Consider the following 18,351-nt stretch of genomic DNA (forward strand, 5'->3'; position numbering starts at 1 on the left):
AAGAGAAGAGCCTTCAGTACACATTCAGTACACATGCATGATTTGTGGTGCAGATGAGAACATCATCCCCTGAATGTTCTTTTAAATTTGAAAAGTATATTAAAGGCAACTGCTCTGGCTGTTTGGAATGAGGGCTGCTCAGTCGTAATATCACAGAAGAGAAACAAAATTGCACATTGCACCAGGGTATAAAATGGCTTTTATTCTGCAGGCAACAGAGAACAAGGCAAACAGCTATTTTGGATTATCCAGGACATGTGTCAGCAACTGGATTAAAATCCTGCCTTTTTAACTTTATCTTTCTACATCCTTTGCTAAAACAGGTTGTATATTCCAAGAGCGAGCAACAAATTTGTGTATACATAAGTACTTTTCAGCCTTCAGTGCCTTGCAGCAGTTTTTGTTCAGGCAACTCCTGGAGCAGCCTGGTGTTACCATCACCATTCTCCTACATGGCCACCCTTTACTGCCTTGGGCAAACCCACGCTGCCTTCAGCCAGCTGTTAGAGTCACACAGCACATTATGCTACATTTACCTCCACAGTTCCTAAAACACAGGTGGATGTAGGTCCAACAAACATTTTGTGAAGGAGGCACCAAAGGTTTGCTAGGTGTTCACATTACCTTCCCTGATGGTCTCTTCCAGGTCGCTTGCAGAGATTCAGCACGAGAAGATTGAAGCCTTTTGTCTGTTGGGAGGTAGCGCTCTCTGGCACAGATGCAAGAGACATGGAGTCATTTTCTGTTTGCCTTGTTTGCCTTTTGCCTTGTTTGCCTTGTTTTTCAATTAAAAGACTAGTAATATTTTGAAAACAGCAATAATGATGAGAATAAAATTTACAGGAGTTTTTGGAGATTCAGAATGCTTACTCTTGATATGACCTTTTCTCATCACTCAAGATTGCAGGTGGCAATCCCTGGCATGCCTGATTTAACTTCACACTGCCTCCCCTTCTGCCAAGAAATCCTCTGAATATATACTTCATTTTCATGAAGTATTGAGAAGATCTCACTTAATTCTGGTGTTTTGCTGTATGGTGCTCAACACTACTTCTTTTGTAAATGGAGATTGAAAAGGCTACAGTTTTCAGATCATTGCAATACCACCAGCTTGGGTAATTATCTTTTGATCAAAAGGGAAAAACAGTGTTTGATGATTCTGAATCATTTTGTTGTGCATTGTACGGATGGTAAGATGAAGATCTGATCAATATTTTTAGAAGCTAGTCTATTAAATTCTACAGCATCCACCGTAAACATTTTTAATGAAGCATTTCTGCTACTTTGCCATGCATTGAAATTGTTGTTCTCATTAAGCTTTGTGAATGACACTCTGCAAACAAGAAACATTAATCAAAATGTTTATTATAATATCAGATCATCTAGTCACTAATTATTTGCAACATGCCTAAGGCTGATCTCTGAACTTTCTGCATGGGAAAATCCTGTTCATCTGCTCTAGCTTAACCCCTGGGAATTGTTTGTACCTCAGTGTTGAAGCAGCAAGTAAAGGAAAAAGTAGGGAATAAAAAAAAGTGGAGGACTCAACTGGACAATGATTTGTAGTATAAAACATAGAGGAACAAGATTTTTTTTCTTTCAAAAACCTCACTTTGTTTTCATCTACAGAGATGGTGGGCACCTCTAAAACCCAATGGAACAGCTGTACCTATATACTGATACTAACTAAAAGTAAATTGAATCCCTAAATCACTGGCGTTTATTTTTATACCATGACTACACATTTTTTTCCATAATGGTTCAGCAGGAGTTGTTCGTGCTCATTACTTCCTTCTGGTCTCAAAAGCTACCCAGTTATCAACACAAAAGAAAGAAAAAATCTTCTTCTCTTACTGAATTCACATAGATAAAACAGTCAGTTCTGTGAGCCACAGATAATGCTCTGAATCTCTTGACTACTCTGTCTTGCAGATTTAGAAACACTGTTTTAAACAAATATGAAATTATCCCATATAAAAACTATTAAATTGAGATTTAAAATTCTACCTAATCTATGTCAGATACGCCACCATATTTTCAGTGTGTGGTTTTACTCTTACAGCAGCATGCATCCTACAAGTGGCCATGCAGGAGCTGCTGACAGAGAGCTGCCTCCTATTTAGAACTGAGTAGGATTATCCACATTTCAGTGTGAAGCCTGCTATTTCTGTATTCTATAGGCACTGCTGCTGACAGGTCTGTGATGAAGGGCTCACCGTCTATGTTTTAAAATCCTTTCCTGAAATTAAACTATTAATCCACAGGGAAACTTCCAAGCAATATTGTGTTGCTTCTTTATTGTCATATTATGCTGTCATTTTCACTGGGGAGCAGCTGCTTTGTGGAAATATTTGTTTCAAATAGTCATTCTGTAGAAATTTTTATATTGAAGCTGGACTTGTTGAAATTAAAAAATAGTAAAATATTTTCACTTGCTGATGAGTATCCAGTGAAGCTGTGGCTTAATGTAATTATTCCCTGCACAAGGACCTTAAAGATCATCTAGTCCAACCATCCTGCCATAGACAGCCACATTTTCCACTAGACCAGGTTGCTCAAAGCCACAACATAGTCTTGCCTTGAACATTTCCAAGGGCAGGGCATCCACAACTTCTTTGTGAATCCTGTACCAGTGCTTTAAAAAATATCCTCCTTGAATCTACCCCTTTTCAGCTGGAAGCTATTTTCCCTTGTCTGATCACAACCTGCCCTTGCCCTACCCTATCCAGCTGTCTTGAGGCCCCCTCTAGGTGCTGAAAGTTGTTTTAAGGTCCTCAAAGTCTTTTCCCCTCCAGGCTGAACAACCCCAACTCTCTCAGCCTGTCTTTATAGGACATCTGCTTCAGCCTTCTGATCCTTTTCCTGGACCTCCTCTAGACCCACTCCAGCAGGTGTCCTTATGTCAGGAGTCCCAGAACTGTTTATTTATTTATTCAGTTGATCTGTTACCTTTAAGTTAAACAAATTTATAAAAGGAAATTCATGAAAATGCATGAAACAGGTTAAACAATGCTATTTTCACTAGAAAAACTGTGTTATGATGATCAGATTTGTTATTCCTCCAGACCCACCTCGACATTTTAGAGCAATATATTGAAACCTTTTCACAGAATTAGAAAGAGGATCTATCTATGTGAGCTGATTACCGATACTCAGTGAAACAGCTGAAATAAAATGGTTAACCTAACTTCAGTATTGTAAAGATATACGTATGGTAGGAGATAGGGATTGTAGTTGAAACCCAAGGAAAATATAATTTTCAATACAATTCCAACATGTGCTGTTTCTATTTAGCTCTTCCACAGATAAAAATGATATGAAAGTAATAAGTCGTATGGCTCTAAAATATGCTTAAGCTGGAGACACACATTAGACAATTCAATATTTGTGGGCTGAGTAATAAGAATAGGTACTGATTAGTTTCTGAAATATATTTTTGAAACTTTCTAAAACTACTGAAATGATGAAAGAAGTGATAAATACACTGCTGATTTGGCACAATTCCAAAATAGCTTAGAATATACATTTTAGATTTGAGATGACTGAATAATCTTAAACTTCTCCTGACCTGGCACCTGGGAGTTGGTTTTATCTTCCAGACTATTGTTCTTATGTGGAAGTTCATTCCAATCAAATAGAGATGGTGACTGGATCATATCACCTCTTAAATTATCATGAAGAACATATTTGCCCCTGAATACCAGTTTATCATATTTTTTACTCCTTTATTAGGAGATTCTGTTCCATATGGTAAATCTTATGGTTATTTTAATATTAAATGAACAGAAGATACTCTGTTTATGAAGATAGATTTAAAAAATCAGTATCATTTGCTTTGCATAGAGAGATTTGGAGGCAAGAGAAATAATTACGAAATGCATGGAAAGCACTGAATGGCTGGTAAAACACCCATTTAAAACTGTCAGGATGAAGTACACAGAGAATTCTACTTAATCCTTCGGTTTGCAAATAGCACAGCGTGAATAATAAATATCAAGTTTATCTAACTGTGGAAGGATGAGGAAAATAGAAGCATTCTCTTGTTGCTCACTTGATGAGATGTTATTGAAAGATAAATACTGTCTCACATCCATGAAATGGAGTGCTCCTGAATTTTTTTTTTAGATTGAGAAAGCAACACTTGATTTTGGAAAATTTTGACATTTTAATGCATAACAGGGAAATAGTTCTCAAAGGGGAATCTCTTGCTGTCTTCTGAGTTTTTGATTTGTGAAAACCTGAGAATTAAAATGGCCAGAAGTCATGGCAGCTCTGTAAAGTTATCTTCTTTCTTCAAAGTGTCCAGACTCTCAGTATGAGATACTGAGCTGCCAAATAGTGGTTCCCCTTGAGAGAAACCCTAAACCAAAACATAACAGTCAGTGTCAATCTTTTTATTAAGATTAAATAACTTCTTTTTGCAATGCTTGCCAAACAAAGCTTTGACTCCCAAATGTGTATGCAAATATATTGCACAAGCAGATGAAAATAATATATTCTCCATACTCCTTTTGGCCCCTATGAAAAATCCTTTTTTTCAGCATGGAAGGATCAAGTTCAGGCTGAGCTCAGCTATCCATCCTCCACTTGCTCAGGTGTATAGATCTGGCCCTGGGAGTTGCACTGGCCAAGTAGGAGGTAGGAGAAAAAACAAATTTAACAGAGAGCTGGGCAGGCTGGCCCACAAATTGCTCATTCCCTCTGCAAAGGAAAGACGATACGAGAGGCAGAAATTAGCCAAAGCTGGTAGCTCACAGTAAGCCTGACATTATAACTTCTCAGGTTGGCATTGAAAAAGAAGGGACAGCAAATTTGGTGTCTTTTCTCCTTCCTTCCTTTCTTCCTTCCTTCCTTCCTTCCTTCCTTCCTTCCTTCCTTCCTTCCTTCCTTCCTTCCTTCCTTCCTTCCTTCCTTCCTTCCTTCCTTCCTTCCTTCCTTCCTTCCTTCCTTCCTTCCTTCCTTCCTTCCTTCCTTCCTTCCTTCCTTCCTTCCTTCCTTCCTTCCTTCCTTCCTTCCTTCCTTCCTTCCTTCCTTCCTTCCTTCCTTCCTTCCTTCCTTCCTTCCTTCCTTCCTTCCTTCCTTCCTTCCTTCCTTCCTTCCTTCCTTCCTCCTTCCTCCCTTCCTCCCTTCCTCCCTTCCTCCCTTCCTCCCTTCCGCAACTTCCTCCCTTCCGCAACTTCCTCCCTTCCTCCCTTCCTCCCTTCCGCAACTTCCTCCCTTCCACAACTTCCGCAACTTCCTTCCGCAACTTCCTTCCGCAACTTCCTTCTGCAACTTCCGCAACTTCCTTCCTTCCGCAACTTCCTTCCTTCCTTGCAACTTCCTTCCTTCCTTCCGCAACTTCCGCAACTCCCTCCCTCCCTCCCTCCCTCCCTCCCTCCCTCCGAATGCTATGGCTCTACAGTTTTGGAGAAACTTTACTTTTTTCATCATTCTCAGTCCTGGGAGACTGAGGGCATAATTAAGACACCCTTGTTCTATGATTAGACATGTACTCTAGCACGGCGTTGCGTTGTTTTCCCCCGGTCCCGGGCAGCTCTTGAGAGCCTGGCTAGGGCGCTGTTTCTCGGCAGGACCGGGGCTGCCGCGTGTCCCGGGCGCTGTCGCGTTCAGCGCACCAGCGGTGGGGCTGGCCATGCTCTGTGGCCAGCGCTGGGGTGAGACAAAGAGGGAAGGAAGGCGCACCTCGTCCTTGCGGTTGGCTGGAGAGCTTTTATTGTCGCGTGGAGCTGCGATGGAGAACAGCAACGACTCCTTAGCGCCGTGTGGACAAAATGGTGATGGGACTGACGGCGCGTGGGATTTTATAGAGGGTGGGCTGATGGGGATGGAAGCCCCCCTCGCCCAGTGAGGACAGGCAATGTGGGGAGCGACGTAGACTGTGGCAACCAATGGGGACACGACAGGGGTGTGTACAGGGTTCCAGGACGAACGGGGACACAGAACTCTCAGGAGTGGACAGGGGGGGTGGTTACAGGACTGGCATGGTGATGCTCTAATGGTAAGTGACCCGGAGCAGACCACCGGGGGGGGGGGGGGGGGGGGGGGGGGACATGGGGGGTGCACAAGGGGTACACAGAACCAGCTAACTAACACATATCAAAACCCCTAATCTGAACCCAAACCTGGGATGCAACACTCTAGTCACAAACCTAAGGTGACTTTGGAGGAAGGTGCTGGAGCTCATGATACAACAGGATGGTCATTGGCGGAAAATCAGAGCTTGCATGGAAAGTCACTTGGTTAGCGCCCAGGAATAGCTGGTTAGTGCCATTAGAAATAAGTACCACTTCACCTGTTTCTTGATTAGGGCATGCATAACTTTGCACTTGAGGATGACACATAGTAGATAAAAGTATCCTTACAACAATCATACCCACAACAATGCAAAAGCTCTGCCCTGTTTTTGTGATCATGCTTAGAGGCTTTCTGTTCTTGCAATTTTTTTCAGCATATTTGTACTGAAGTGTTAGATCATCCTTATGGCCATGCTCACAGTGTTATTTGGGCTTTCCATTTATCCTGTCAAGGATTGTGTTCAGCTTCCCCACCTAATCATCATTAGGTTGGCACATTAATTTCTTCTGAGATTGCTGGTAACCTCTAGAGGTTTTGCTTTCCTGTAGGGAGTTCCCTCCCTTAAACTGTTCTGGACTCAGGGTTGGCATTTTTCTTCTCTGTCTATATCAGTTTGTATTTCATGAAATCAAAATGTTATCCTATGGACAGGCTTTTTTTACCAAATGCACTCCATCATGTTGCATTTCTCATTTATCATACCACCAATGCACATGTCCTATGCAAACTACCTCAGCAATATTTACTTCTAAATAATTTTGTTTTCCCTTATTGGTTGTACATAACTTCACTTTGTTTTTTTTTGGTTTGTTTTTTTTTTTTTGTGTTTTTTTTGTGGTTTTTTTTTTTTTTTTTTTTTTTTGTTTTGTTTTGTTTTGTTTTGTTTTGTTTTTTTTTATTTTAGTTTAGATTTTGGCTCTATGTGAACAGAAAAACGCAGGAAAAAAATTATAATTATTTGGATTTATCCTGTGTGAGCAAGGTGACCATTCTTGTGTAGTAGCTGTTGTATTATAAGGTAGTAGTAGGCAACAGCTTCTTGCTGTGAATGATACATGCTGGAAGTCTGTTTTCTTTAACAGAAGACTGCAGCTCATGGAACGGTTTACTACCTGTAGAAATATTTATTCAATAACTGTGGTTTTTTTAGTAGTGAAACCTGTGGTGTTCAGTACATGATTTTGCATGTTTTACTAAACCATATTTCTTATTGGGAAAATATTTTTTGTGTCTGCCAGAGCATGTTTAACATTCTAGTTAAGTAATTTTTTAAAAGAAGAGGGGAGATTTTCAAAATGGAATTTTGGGCTATTTTTTCCAAAGATTTTGAATCAATGCATTGAGTGTTTCATTTCTCTTTATAAAGAACCCAACTTGAACTTCTAAACACAGTAAATTTATTCATAAGAGCTAGTAAAAGATAACTGCAGCATGTGTTGAATAGCTGATGTGTGTCATATATTAGGAAAAAAAAAATCATAGGACCAGTGATCTTTTTTATTTTAATAGGTAGAAATAGATTATACTTAATTATTCATAATATTCAATGAAGATGCAAGCTTTGTGTTCCCAACTGGACCAAAAAGCAAGGACTAAATACAAGTTATTTACTTTAGAAATAGAGCTCTGGTTTTAGGGAAGAAATTCTATCATCGCTGTAAGCTCATATTTTGCTTATCAACTTCTGCCAACTCTTTTTCTATAAAGAGAAAGCTCCACCTGTTTGCTTCAAGTCCCTTTGAATCTTCACTTGTGAAAATACTTTGTGTTGTCTTTGGTTCACAGAAAAGACTTTTTTTTGCTTCTCCTTTTTTTTTCTTTTTCTTGTCCTTTTATTTAAATATTTTTAAAATTTCTTTCCCCTGCAGACTGGCGCTACCATAGTTTATTTCTTATCATCTAAGACTCGACCAAATTTTGTCATTTAACAGGTCTGCAGTTTTTCTAGTGCACACAGAGAGAGCTTGTCAAAGAAGCTGTGTTTTTGTTCATCACACTTTTTTGGAAAGTCTCTTGTCTGGCTTTGAAGCCTGCCTCTCTGTGGCTGTTTTTAAAAAAAACTTCATTTTTAAGCAAGTCAACACCAAAAGAAAAGTTTGGAACAATTTTTTTTTTTTTTTTTTTTTAATCTATTTTCAGTTTTGTGCCTCCATAAATCAGCAAGGGCTTAACGGAGCCTTTAAGGTACTGGGCCATGCTGGGGAAGGTGTAGATTCACATTTCTCCAGCAGGCACTCTGGGAGGCATTCTGCCTCCGGTAAGCACAATACTCTGTACAGCTATGGAGCACTGCCTGCTGCTCCCTTCCCTAATTGCTGCTTCCTCCCACAGCCAGCAGCTTCTGATGATTACTGAGAGGAGACCGTGACCCCATTTCATCTGCACCCCTTTTAGAGTTGCTGCTGCTAGTAGCACTAAACAGAAGCTTTTTATGGTTTATTTTTATTGTACATATGGTACATGTCAGAGATTTACAGTGTTGTGCTTCCCTAAAAGGCAGTTCCTAAGAGCTTAGCTGATTCATTAGGGCATATATGTATTATTAGAGATTTAACTCTAGTACTAAAATAATTAGAGCTTACAAAACAAGAAGGCAAAAGAGCCAAAAGATTTATTATTTTCCTTCTCCCTGTTCATTGCCTTGAAAAAATTTAACAGTATGGAAAAAGCTGATTTGAAAGATTTTAGTTTACTACTTTCTGGGTAGGCATCGAGGTAAGTAACTTCTGAACATTCTCAACCCTTCTGATGAAATTTTCTAGGTGATGTTGCAAATTTTTGGGTTTTTTTTTGTTTGTTTGTTTTTTTGGGTCTTTTTTTTTAAACAATAATGAATAGGGGTGTCTCTTTTAGGTATTTTAGTCACCAACTGCTAAACAGGAAAAAAAAATTCAAACAGAAAGGCTGTGTTTCTCTTTAAAGGCATCAGAATTTAATCATCGTTCAATTCAGAAAACACTGAATTCCTCTTCTGCTTAGACAAAAAAAGCTCTATAAAAATTGCTCAGAAAACAACTGAAAATAAAAAAAGACCCTGCCAGATTTGGGAGTTTTGTTTTCTTGTGGTGTTTTTTTTTCCCCCTTGGTTTGTTTGGATTTTTTTAAAGAGATTTGGGATTGTTCACTAGCTTTCCTAGTGCTTGATGCTTATTCCTATTCCTTATCTCTTCACACAAAGGTCTATGGCATAGTTCAATTATAAACAAGAAAGAAAGGACTGAGGTACAAGAAAACCTAGCATAGGCAAAATGTGCTTTAAGGACTTATTTTGTTACAAAGAAGGAAGGTCTTAACGCACAGCAGTACTGTGAATATTTCAAAGGGCATAAGAATTTTATGATCAACTTTGGCATGAAAAAGAGCTAGATAAAAAAATTAGGTTTTTACCACAGAAAATACTGAAACAAATCAATATAATATTATGCCCCTACCAGAAAATCAAAAAATAATGAAATCAGTTTCTTTGCAAGGAACTGTCTTTGATAAAGGCACTTTTTTCCCATGGGAGATTTTTTTTTAATGTTAAAAAAAAGTAAAAATGGAGAAATAATTGTGGAATATCTCCACATCAAGGAACGTCTGCAGAGTGGTGGCAGAGGAGGCTGATGATCTGGCATTCATGGAAATGGGGCCAAGGCTCAGTGCTCTGCCCTTCCACAGGTTCCTTCCCAAGGGCTGACAGTGGCTGCAAGCCCATGGTGAGCATTACACCAAGTTTGTGCAAGCAAGCACTTTGTGAATTGCAATGACCCAGGGTGAGAAGTGCCCTTATGCAGTTTTGTAGCAGAAGCAGTTCTCTGTCTTAACTCATAAGTGGCTAAAAACTGACTTTGAACTATGAAGGGATGTTTGCTTGTATAGGAACGATATCCTCAGAGGAGCTTTCTCTTTGAGAGTAAAAGATTGTTTTAATAATAGATACAAGTTCTGCTCAGAAAAGATATTTTAGAACAAGTTACCTAGCTTTGAAGTCACAAATAGATACATTTTTGGGTTCAGCTGTTTTATAAGGAATGTGCATTTAGCATGGTAGATGTACAGATAATTGAAAAAAATAATTCCTACCTTAAATCTTAGGTTTATGAGCAAAGCTGGTCAAACAGTTTTTCCACATAGTACATCACTTTTAATTTAGTGAGTCACTCTGCAATAATTCATTATGGTTCAGTTAACACTAGAGATAACTTTCTTTTCCCATGTGACTACTTTACTGCAGTGATCACTTTTTCTAGAAACAGACTGATTTCAAGGAGAAGCTATCAGATCCAGGATAGACCCTTTTGGGGCAACAGGGAAGGGGAAAGGATGAACAGAAAAAGCAGATCGCATGTGTGGCACAGAATGAAGCAATTTCAAGTCCAATTTTCTTGTTCCATCTCTTTCCCAAGTAATTTCTTGAATGAATAAATATTCATTTATTTGTGAACAAGTAAATATTTGTTTCTAAAAGGGAGAAAAGAAAGAGAACTAGACCTCATCTACTACCACAGGAGAATACCAGAGTATGTGTCCCAATTGAAGCTCTTTGCCTTAGAAGAGCAGTGAGTATTGGCTATGAAGGAATGAAACTCTCTCAGCCAAATTTCCCAGTCTTCTGTTCTCATTGAAATTGAAACACTTTTGTAGTTTCTCATCTTCTTGGTTTCTAACATATCTATTGGTATTATTTTCTAATATCACAGGATATTTATTGTGGGTTTTTAATATCCAGTCACTGCAATGTCAAACAATTTATCAAATACATTTGAGGTTCTTATTGAAAAGCATCACTGGAATTTCTTTGTTAAAAAGAATTAAAAAGAACCCAAAAACTCAAAATACTTGGTCATTCATCAAGACATATAGAACTAATGAAAATAACAAAAAAAATTAATGTTTCCAACTTCATATGTGGCATAAAAATGTATTGCTCTTTGCAAATAAAGTTTAAGGACTAGAGGGAAATATGAATAGAAATCTAGATTTTGAGTTATTTGCAGTGTTAAGAAAACTTACAAATATTTTTTTCCCTCGCTGTTGTTTGCTTAAAGTACCTGCAAAAATACCCTGATTTGCTTCATTCTTAGCAATTTAACAGTATCTGTAGATTAGTGAATGAAGATATTCAAAAGGTAGAAGTTATAGAAACATATTATGCTTTTATAGAAACATATTATGCTTTTATGTAACAATTATTAAAAAAGAAAACTCCACTTGAATATATAGGAATATATACCTTATTGCATATGCATATGTGTATGTTTTTTCCTATATGGACACTACATAAAAGTAAAAAAATATTGAGGAACTTAACTGAATGAAATAGTCCTTTTTTTATGGGGATGTAAAACAATGGGCATAACAGGGTGCAGCATTGTACTGAATGTTACTATCACGATTTTAAATACATATAACTGTAGTATGTGATTAAAGATCATATAAAACAACTGTGGAGAAATTAAACAGGTGTGAATTTGTGATTTAAATGAGTCTCACAAGCAGAAGGCCTTGTCGGTGGTGGATGCCTTGTTCAAATTAAGATTTGCCACACATGGGTAAGGTGGATTTAGGTACAGACACCATTATCCATCAGCATCTCAGTTCTTAGCATCCTATGTCTGCACACTGGAAGCTTCTATGTGGAAATCAACTAACAAAAAGGTATTTTAGAGTTTTTTAAAATATTGTTGGAAGGAAATGATAAAGAGTTTATACTGCTATTAAACTGCTTTAAATTTTATTTTGGAATAAATTCCAGAGCTGAGACCTGTTTCCTGGTTTCCTCTGGGATAATACAGTAATTTTCTCCACAGCTTAAATTAATGTGACTTTGGAATAGAACCTCCAGTAAATCATCAGAGAAATATTATCTTCAGCTGAGATGAGCCAAATTACCTCAAGCAAGAATCTTTTGCAGAGTGGATGAAGTTACAATTTAAATGAAATATCCTACCAATGTCCCAAACTAAGTGGATAGAAATAATAGAAATAACAACTGACATTTAGATCCTTATTTAGGAATGCACTGGAGGCAGGTTGTTCAAATTCCAGCTGTTGTAATTGTTGTAATTGACAATCTTGTGGTTTGTGGGTAATGTTTTGTCCTGTGAGAAGTAATGTTTAGTTGTGGTAAACAACAATATGTCTGAGTTCATGGAAACCCCCATCACCTCCTAAAGCTAGATTAACTATATTAAAGGGGCTTGTATAGCCTGGATACCACAGTTCCAAGTTGTATTTGGAAGTCATGGAAGTAGATACTGCCTTCAAAGAACAGGATAAGCTTCATGACTACCAAGGAGAGAGGACACTGAAACTTAAATTAAAACAAAACAAAACAAAACAACAACAAAAAAAAAACAAAAAAAAAAAAAAAAAAAAAAAAAAAAAAACCAAAACAAAAAAAACAACAACAAAAAAAAATGAACAAACAAACAAAAAAGTAAGACTAACATTCAACAAGCTCCATCAAACATACTTAGCAGTATTGAATGTTTTATTTGCATAGCCATCTGCCTTCTGCAGAGACCATCTCTGCCCTTAATAGCTCATACAGAAGATCAAAGGGTTAACTCCTGTTACCCCTAGTACGTGAAAAGTGCTGGATTTTAAATTACAAGGCATTCTTCCTTAAGAGCCCCATATTTATATGTTGAGATTAAACTAAAGTAGCATCACCATCTGTTACTGTGCCATGTTGTGATTCCACAGCACCAGCACAATGTCCTAGGGAGTGTCAGATAGGAAAACAGGAGGAGAAAGAGGACAGATGAAGTAAATAGAGCAAAAGGACAAGTTCAATAAATCCAAAACATATTGTAATTTAAAGACAGTCTTTAAAACTGAACTTAGAGCATCATGCTTACTGTGCTCTAAACCTTTGCTCCCAACCTTTATAATAGCTGCTTGTCTGCATCAACAAAAACATGTCTCTGCCTTGTTCATTGTTCTTAAAACTGATTTTTCTATAAGGCCAAGTACGCGACAGGTGTCTCAGAAAGCCATGCATGGAAAACTTTCATTCTACTTATTTTAATTGCCTCACCTAAAACTGCAATACATGTTACTTTAGAATGATGCTGAATTATGTAGACTACTTCATGGTATTCTAGGATTTTGCATTAGATTGCATAATTAGAAAGAAATCATGCAAATATCATCAAAATCTAATGCTAAATAAATACTGTGGATAAAAAATATTGAACAAAATTACCTGGTTTAATATCATTATGTATATTGTAACCATAAGGGATGAATAGCATAATATTTTTACCCTTTTCTCCAGAATATATTTTAATTTTTTAAAAAATATATTTTTATGTACATATATTGCATACTTTTGCACTGATGAAGGCATAAGGCTTCCAGCAAACCTTAGGATAGAGCAGAGTGGCTGAGATCTGCCCAGTGGAAAAAGACCATGGAGTGCTGCTCAACAGTGGTCGAACACGAGCCAGTGTGTGCCCAGGTGGCCAAGAAGGCCAGTGGCATCCTGAGCTGGATCAGAAATAGTGTGGCCAGCAGGACCAGGGCAGTGTTTGTCCCCCTGTACTCAGCACTGGTGAGGCTGCACCTCAAATCCTGTGTTCAGCTTTTCAGCTTCTCACTCTAAGAAAGATATTGAGGTGCTGGGGTGCATCCAGAGAAAGGCAACAGAGCTGGGGAAGGGCTTGGAGCATAGGTCTTATGAGGAGCATCTGAGTGAGCTGGGGTGGTTTCGCTTGGAGAAAAGGAGGCTCAGGGGAGGTCTTATCACTCTCTACTACCACCAGAAAGGAGGGTGTATGTGGAGGTCAGCATCTTCTTTCAGGATACCAGCGACAGGACAAGAGGACATGGCCTCAAACTGCACTAAGAGAGGTTCAGATTGGAAGAATTTCTTCACTGAAAGGGTGGCTCAGCACTGGAATGGACTGCCCAGGGAAGTGGTGGAGTCACCATCCTCAGAAGTGTTCAAGAAATGCCTGGATATAGCACTCAGTGCTGTGGTTTAGTTGACATGGTGGCATTCAGTCAAAGGCTGGGCTTGGTGATCTTGGACATTTTTTCCAACTGTAATGATTTTGTGATTCTATAGTACTTAAGACAAATCTGAATGCTGTCTGACTTCAGGTAATATCCTCTGTGTAGAATCCTCAAATGGTCCATAAAAACAGCAGAAAGCTTTTTCAGTGCTGAAAATGGTTACAGTTAATCCTGATTTATGTTCCCTAGGCATGTTCCCTATGCCACTCTTTCATGCATTTTATCCAGGGACAGTATACTACAATGAAATGAATGGCATATATGACAGGAGGATATATGAGTGAGAAGTATCAGTCTCAGTTTGGAAAAGAAATCTCACATTTAGTTTGTGCTTAAAATATTATGGCAATATGATTTTGCTATTTTTTCATTTCTGTACTTTAAGCAGTAAGTGATATTTTAAAAAGCATCTAGTGATTGATAAAGGAAACAGTAGTGAAAGTTAGAAGCACATGAAAGCTATCAGGATGCAAACATGAAGGAAATTATTACAGCAAGTGTTTACTAATAGCTTTGATGTTAATAGTATTTGAAAAGAAGAAAGTTGCCAGTGTTCAAATTCTTATGTTCAGCCTGATTATACTTTTCTAGGGGCCAAAAGGAGCTACATAACAAGCTTTAACAAGCTCTGTGAAGTTTACCTTGAAATACACTACATCTAAATTGCCATCAGCTTAGGAACCTGGAATAACTTCTGAAGAGATTTGGATAACAAACCTGGAAGCATTTTCAGCTTTAAGAGTCTCAGCTGACACCTGGGCAGGCAGACACAGGAGGAGAAAACACAAGCATAAGTTGTAAGAGAACTGCCTACCAGGAAATGCTGCTTGCACAGGTCACACTTTGCTTAAAGGTGAGGACCTGACAGACACTCCCCATCCTCAGATATTAAAACTAAATAGAAAAAGTGAGTTTGAAGCATGCTTTATAAGGGGTATCATTCTGTTCATTTTAGGTGGAATCTAGCAGGTTGCATGTCTGAATCAGCAGGATTTTTTTGTCACAAGCGTCATCCTGAAATGAAGAGCATTTTCCTTTGGACTTCTACTATGGTGGATTCATCTGATAAAAACCTTCAGAAGACTCGGTGCAGGCTGCCCTGACACAAGGCCCAGCATGGAGTATTACACCTACTCTGACCTCATCTTCTAACTTCTGGCCTTCCGATGAATATCTGTAGCCGTCTGTGAACTCTCCTACTAATCAGTCAGAAACTGGAGGAACATTATCTTTTTTTTCTCTTTGATTTTTTTCTTTTATATATACATATATATATATATTTAACAAGGTATCTTTTTTAAAAGTCCCCACCAACTGCCTAGGACTTGAATAAATAAATTCAAAATAAATAACAAAATTAATTAATTAATTCAAAATAGTATGCAAATAGTGAGGAAGTTATTGTGGTTGCTCCTCTACTGTTGAGCTCTTTGACCTTTGATTATGTTATTTAAAATAGATATGGGGAAATATCTGTGCTTCAAATTAAAATATCTTATTATTTTCTAGGAAAAAAAACTTAGGTTAAATGCACTGTCTTGTAGGAAATAAACCTTTCCATAGCTTTCCCAACCTGCCAGGAAATGCAGCAGCCTGCTGTTCTAATTCCTCTGAGGTGTCCCTGATTTAAAATTTTTTACCTCAGTTTTGCCAACAGAACACATGCCAAATTACAATCAAAGAATTAAGAGATTTTTCTGTTGTGTTTCAGGTTCACTTGAATAAAAGAATAGGGATGCTGCTTCAAGTCTTGATTCTGAACTTCCAGAAAAAGCTTTTCCAAAAAAGCTGAGAATCACTGCAATACTTCATTACTCTATTGGAGAGAGGTCTATTGTGGATGTGCAAAAAAGGCCAATATATCAGGTAGACACAAGAAACAATTATCAGAGTTTTGCTGATGCATCATTTATTCTCTATGTTCTTTGATGTCAGAGGTTTAAAAATGAAACAGAAGGCATGGCTTCATGATGTTTTCCTAATGGACATAATACATTTCTCTCATATGTAATGTCAGAAATTTAAGCAAGCTGGCAGCCAATGACCCAGCAAAAAAAAGTGATGGGTTTGCCCTCTTGTCCATCACCAAAACAAAGCAAAAAATCTCTCTCTTCTAAAATCTTACCAGCCTTTACTACATTAATTAATCTCTCCTCAGGTGTCTGATTAAAAAATGCTTAATACAAAGAATGTAATGAAGCAGTCCACACACACACACACACACACACACACACAAAATGTAAATCTAAGGATAATGGCTTTTAAAAGATTAAAATATTTGTTTACAGATATTGACTTAGGAACTATAAATCTCTCTCTGTAAGGAGCTGACTGTAGTCAGGAATAAAAAAACAAGCCAGAAATCATTTAGTAGCTGTCTGTGTTCCAGCAGTTTATTCTGTACATTATGGAGGAATAAAGAGCTGCAGTGAGCCTTTAAATCTTTTGCAGCAGGAGCTGAAGGACTACACTGAAGTTTTTAACATTAATGTATCTGACACTTTTTTTTTTTAATTTTCAAAATTATGTTTGTGTTTTGTTCTTTAAATATAAACCTGATTTTTCCCCTCTATCTTTTTCTTTAAAATATCATGTAACCAATTTAAGGTGGGTAAAATTTTAGAAGTGTTCTCTTAAAGCGCGAGGCCCAGGTGGCACCACTAGCTTGATGTTAGGAGTAGATAATTAAAGCAGAACTTTGGTCTACACAGTCTTGTAGGATAACTAAGATATTCCTTGTATGATTCAGCCATTATAATACACATGAATATCTTTATCTGAAGCATATCTTCAAGAAGCTAGACTGGAGTCCAACATGCTAGTGGTTCAGTAGTGAATCCAAGAAAATTTTTACAAAAATAAGCTTTGTCCTATCATCTCCTCCATAAATCAAATAAAAGCAAAGGCAGTGTTTGTCAGAACAGATTTCACTTTGTCACGTGTGTTCTAGCTGAACAAACACCACAATTACTTATTTCTGTTATGCAGCCTCTTGATCTAATTGCAGATTAAGTTTTAAAGGCTATGTTAGTTAATTTGAGTGTTTTACCACTTCTGCTATGTCTGAACAGAAACCAGATCTTCCTGTAAGAAACTCAACACCAGGGAGAAGAAATTATCTGACCAAATCCTGCTCCATATTTAAATTCTAACCAGAGAAAAAGACTGCTTTTTTAGACTGCATTTTGCAGTTTTCTTTCTATTCTGTTTGCAATAATGAATATATTATTTTATTTATTGTGTCCTGTCTGTCATAGCTTCTCTCTCCATCTCCCAAAAGGGAAACTTCAATTCAATTCATCACTTACCTCCAGACCTCCTTGCCACAGAGCTTACACTCAGATTAGCCCACTCTGATCATTCAACAATGTAAGGCAGTCTTGGCAAAGCAGATGAGGCTTTGACTGCAGGGAAAATGTTCCTTTTTCATTTTTGTTCCCTAACTGATGAATTTTTCCCTAGCATCATAGGTTTAATCCTCTCTTCTGCCTCATCAATTCTGCACTGATGTAACACATTGTTTTGATGGTGCAAGTCAGAAGTAATTCCAATTGGAAATTAATGTTTTTTCATATTTATATTTTTTTCATCTGATCATTTGCTTTCTTCTTCCATGAAAAGCTGTTACTTCAGTGCCATACATCTGACAATCTGTTTAATTGTTCAGTTGAACATGCAGAGGCAACACAAGTGGGGCAGTGGGAGTCGACAGACTTCCACTCATGCCCAGAATAACATATGGAACATACGGATCGTCAAGAGAGTTGAGAAGCTTTCATTATTTCCTGTTATCTGTCAGTTTTCACATTATAGGAACAGCATATATCTAAAGCCTGGTTTGGGGCCTTTTTTTAGTTGTGGGATTAAATTCAGGTTGTAGCTCCCATATTTGTAGCCACTCAGCAGAAGTGTTTATGTGAAGAGCCCTTTGTGGACTCATCCTGGTTTGACTAGATTGCTACTGGAAGCTATCAAAGAGCCATAAAATCCCCAGCGCTGGTTTTACCTTTCCTATGGGCATTGACCAACATGACAGTCGTTTCACTTCACAGCTGTAGCTACAGCTTTTCACTTTCAGCTCCCCAAATCACTCAGCACAGGAATGGCAGAGCCTGTCTATTCTGACCTGCAAACCCTCTCTCATTTCTTGCTGTCTTTGTGCCCAGGAGAGGATCTAACACTGCTACAGCCACTGATTAGACACAGGGCTCTGGAGAATGGCTGACTCCAGAGCAGAAGTGTCCAGGCCAGAAAAAACATTGATTTCTA

Source organism: Vidua macroura, chromosome 1 (genome assembly GCF_024509145.1).
Source record: "Vidua macroura isolate BioBank_ID:100142 chromosome 1, ASM2450914v1, whole genome shotgun sequence".
Classification (NCBI taxonomy): domain Eukaryota; kingdom Metazoa; phylum Chordata; class Aves; order Passeriformes; family Viduidae; genus Vidua; species Vidua macroura.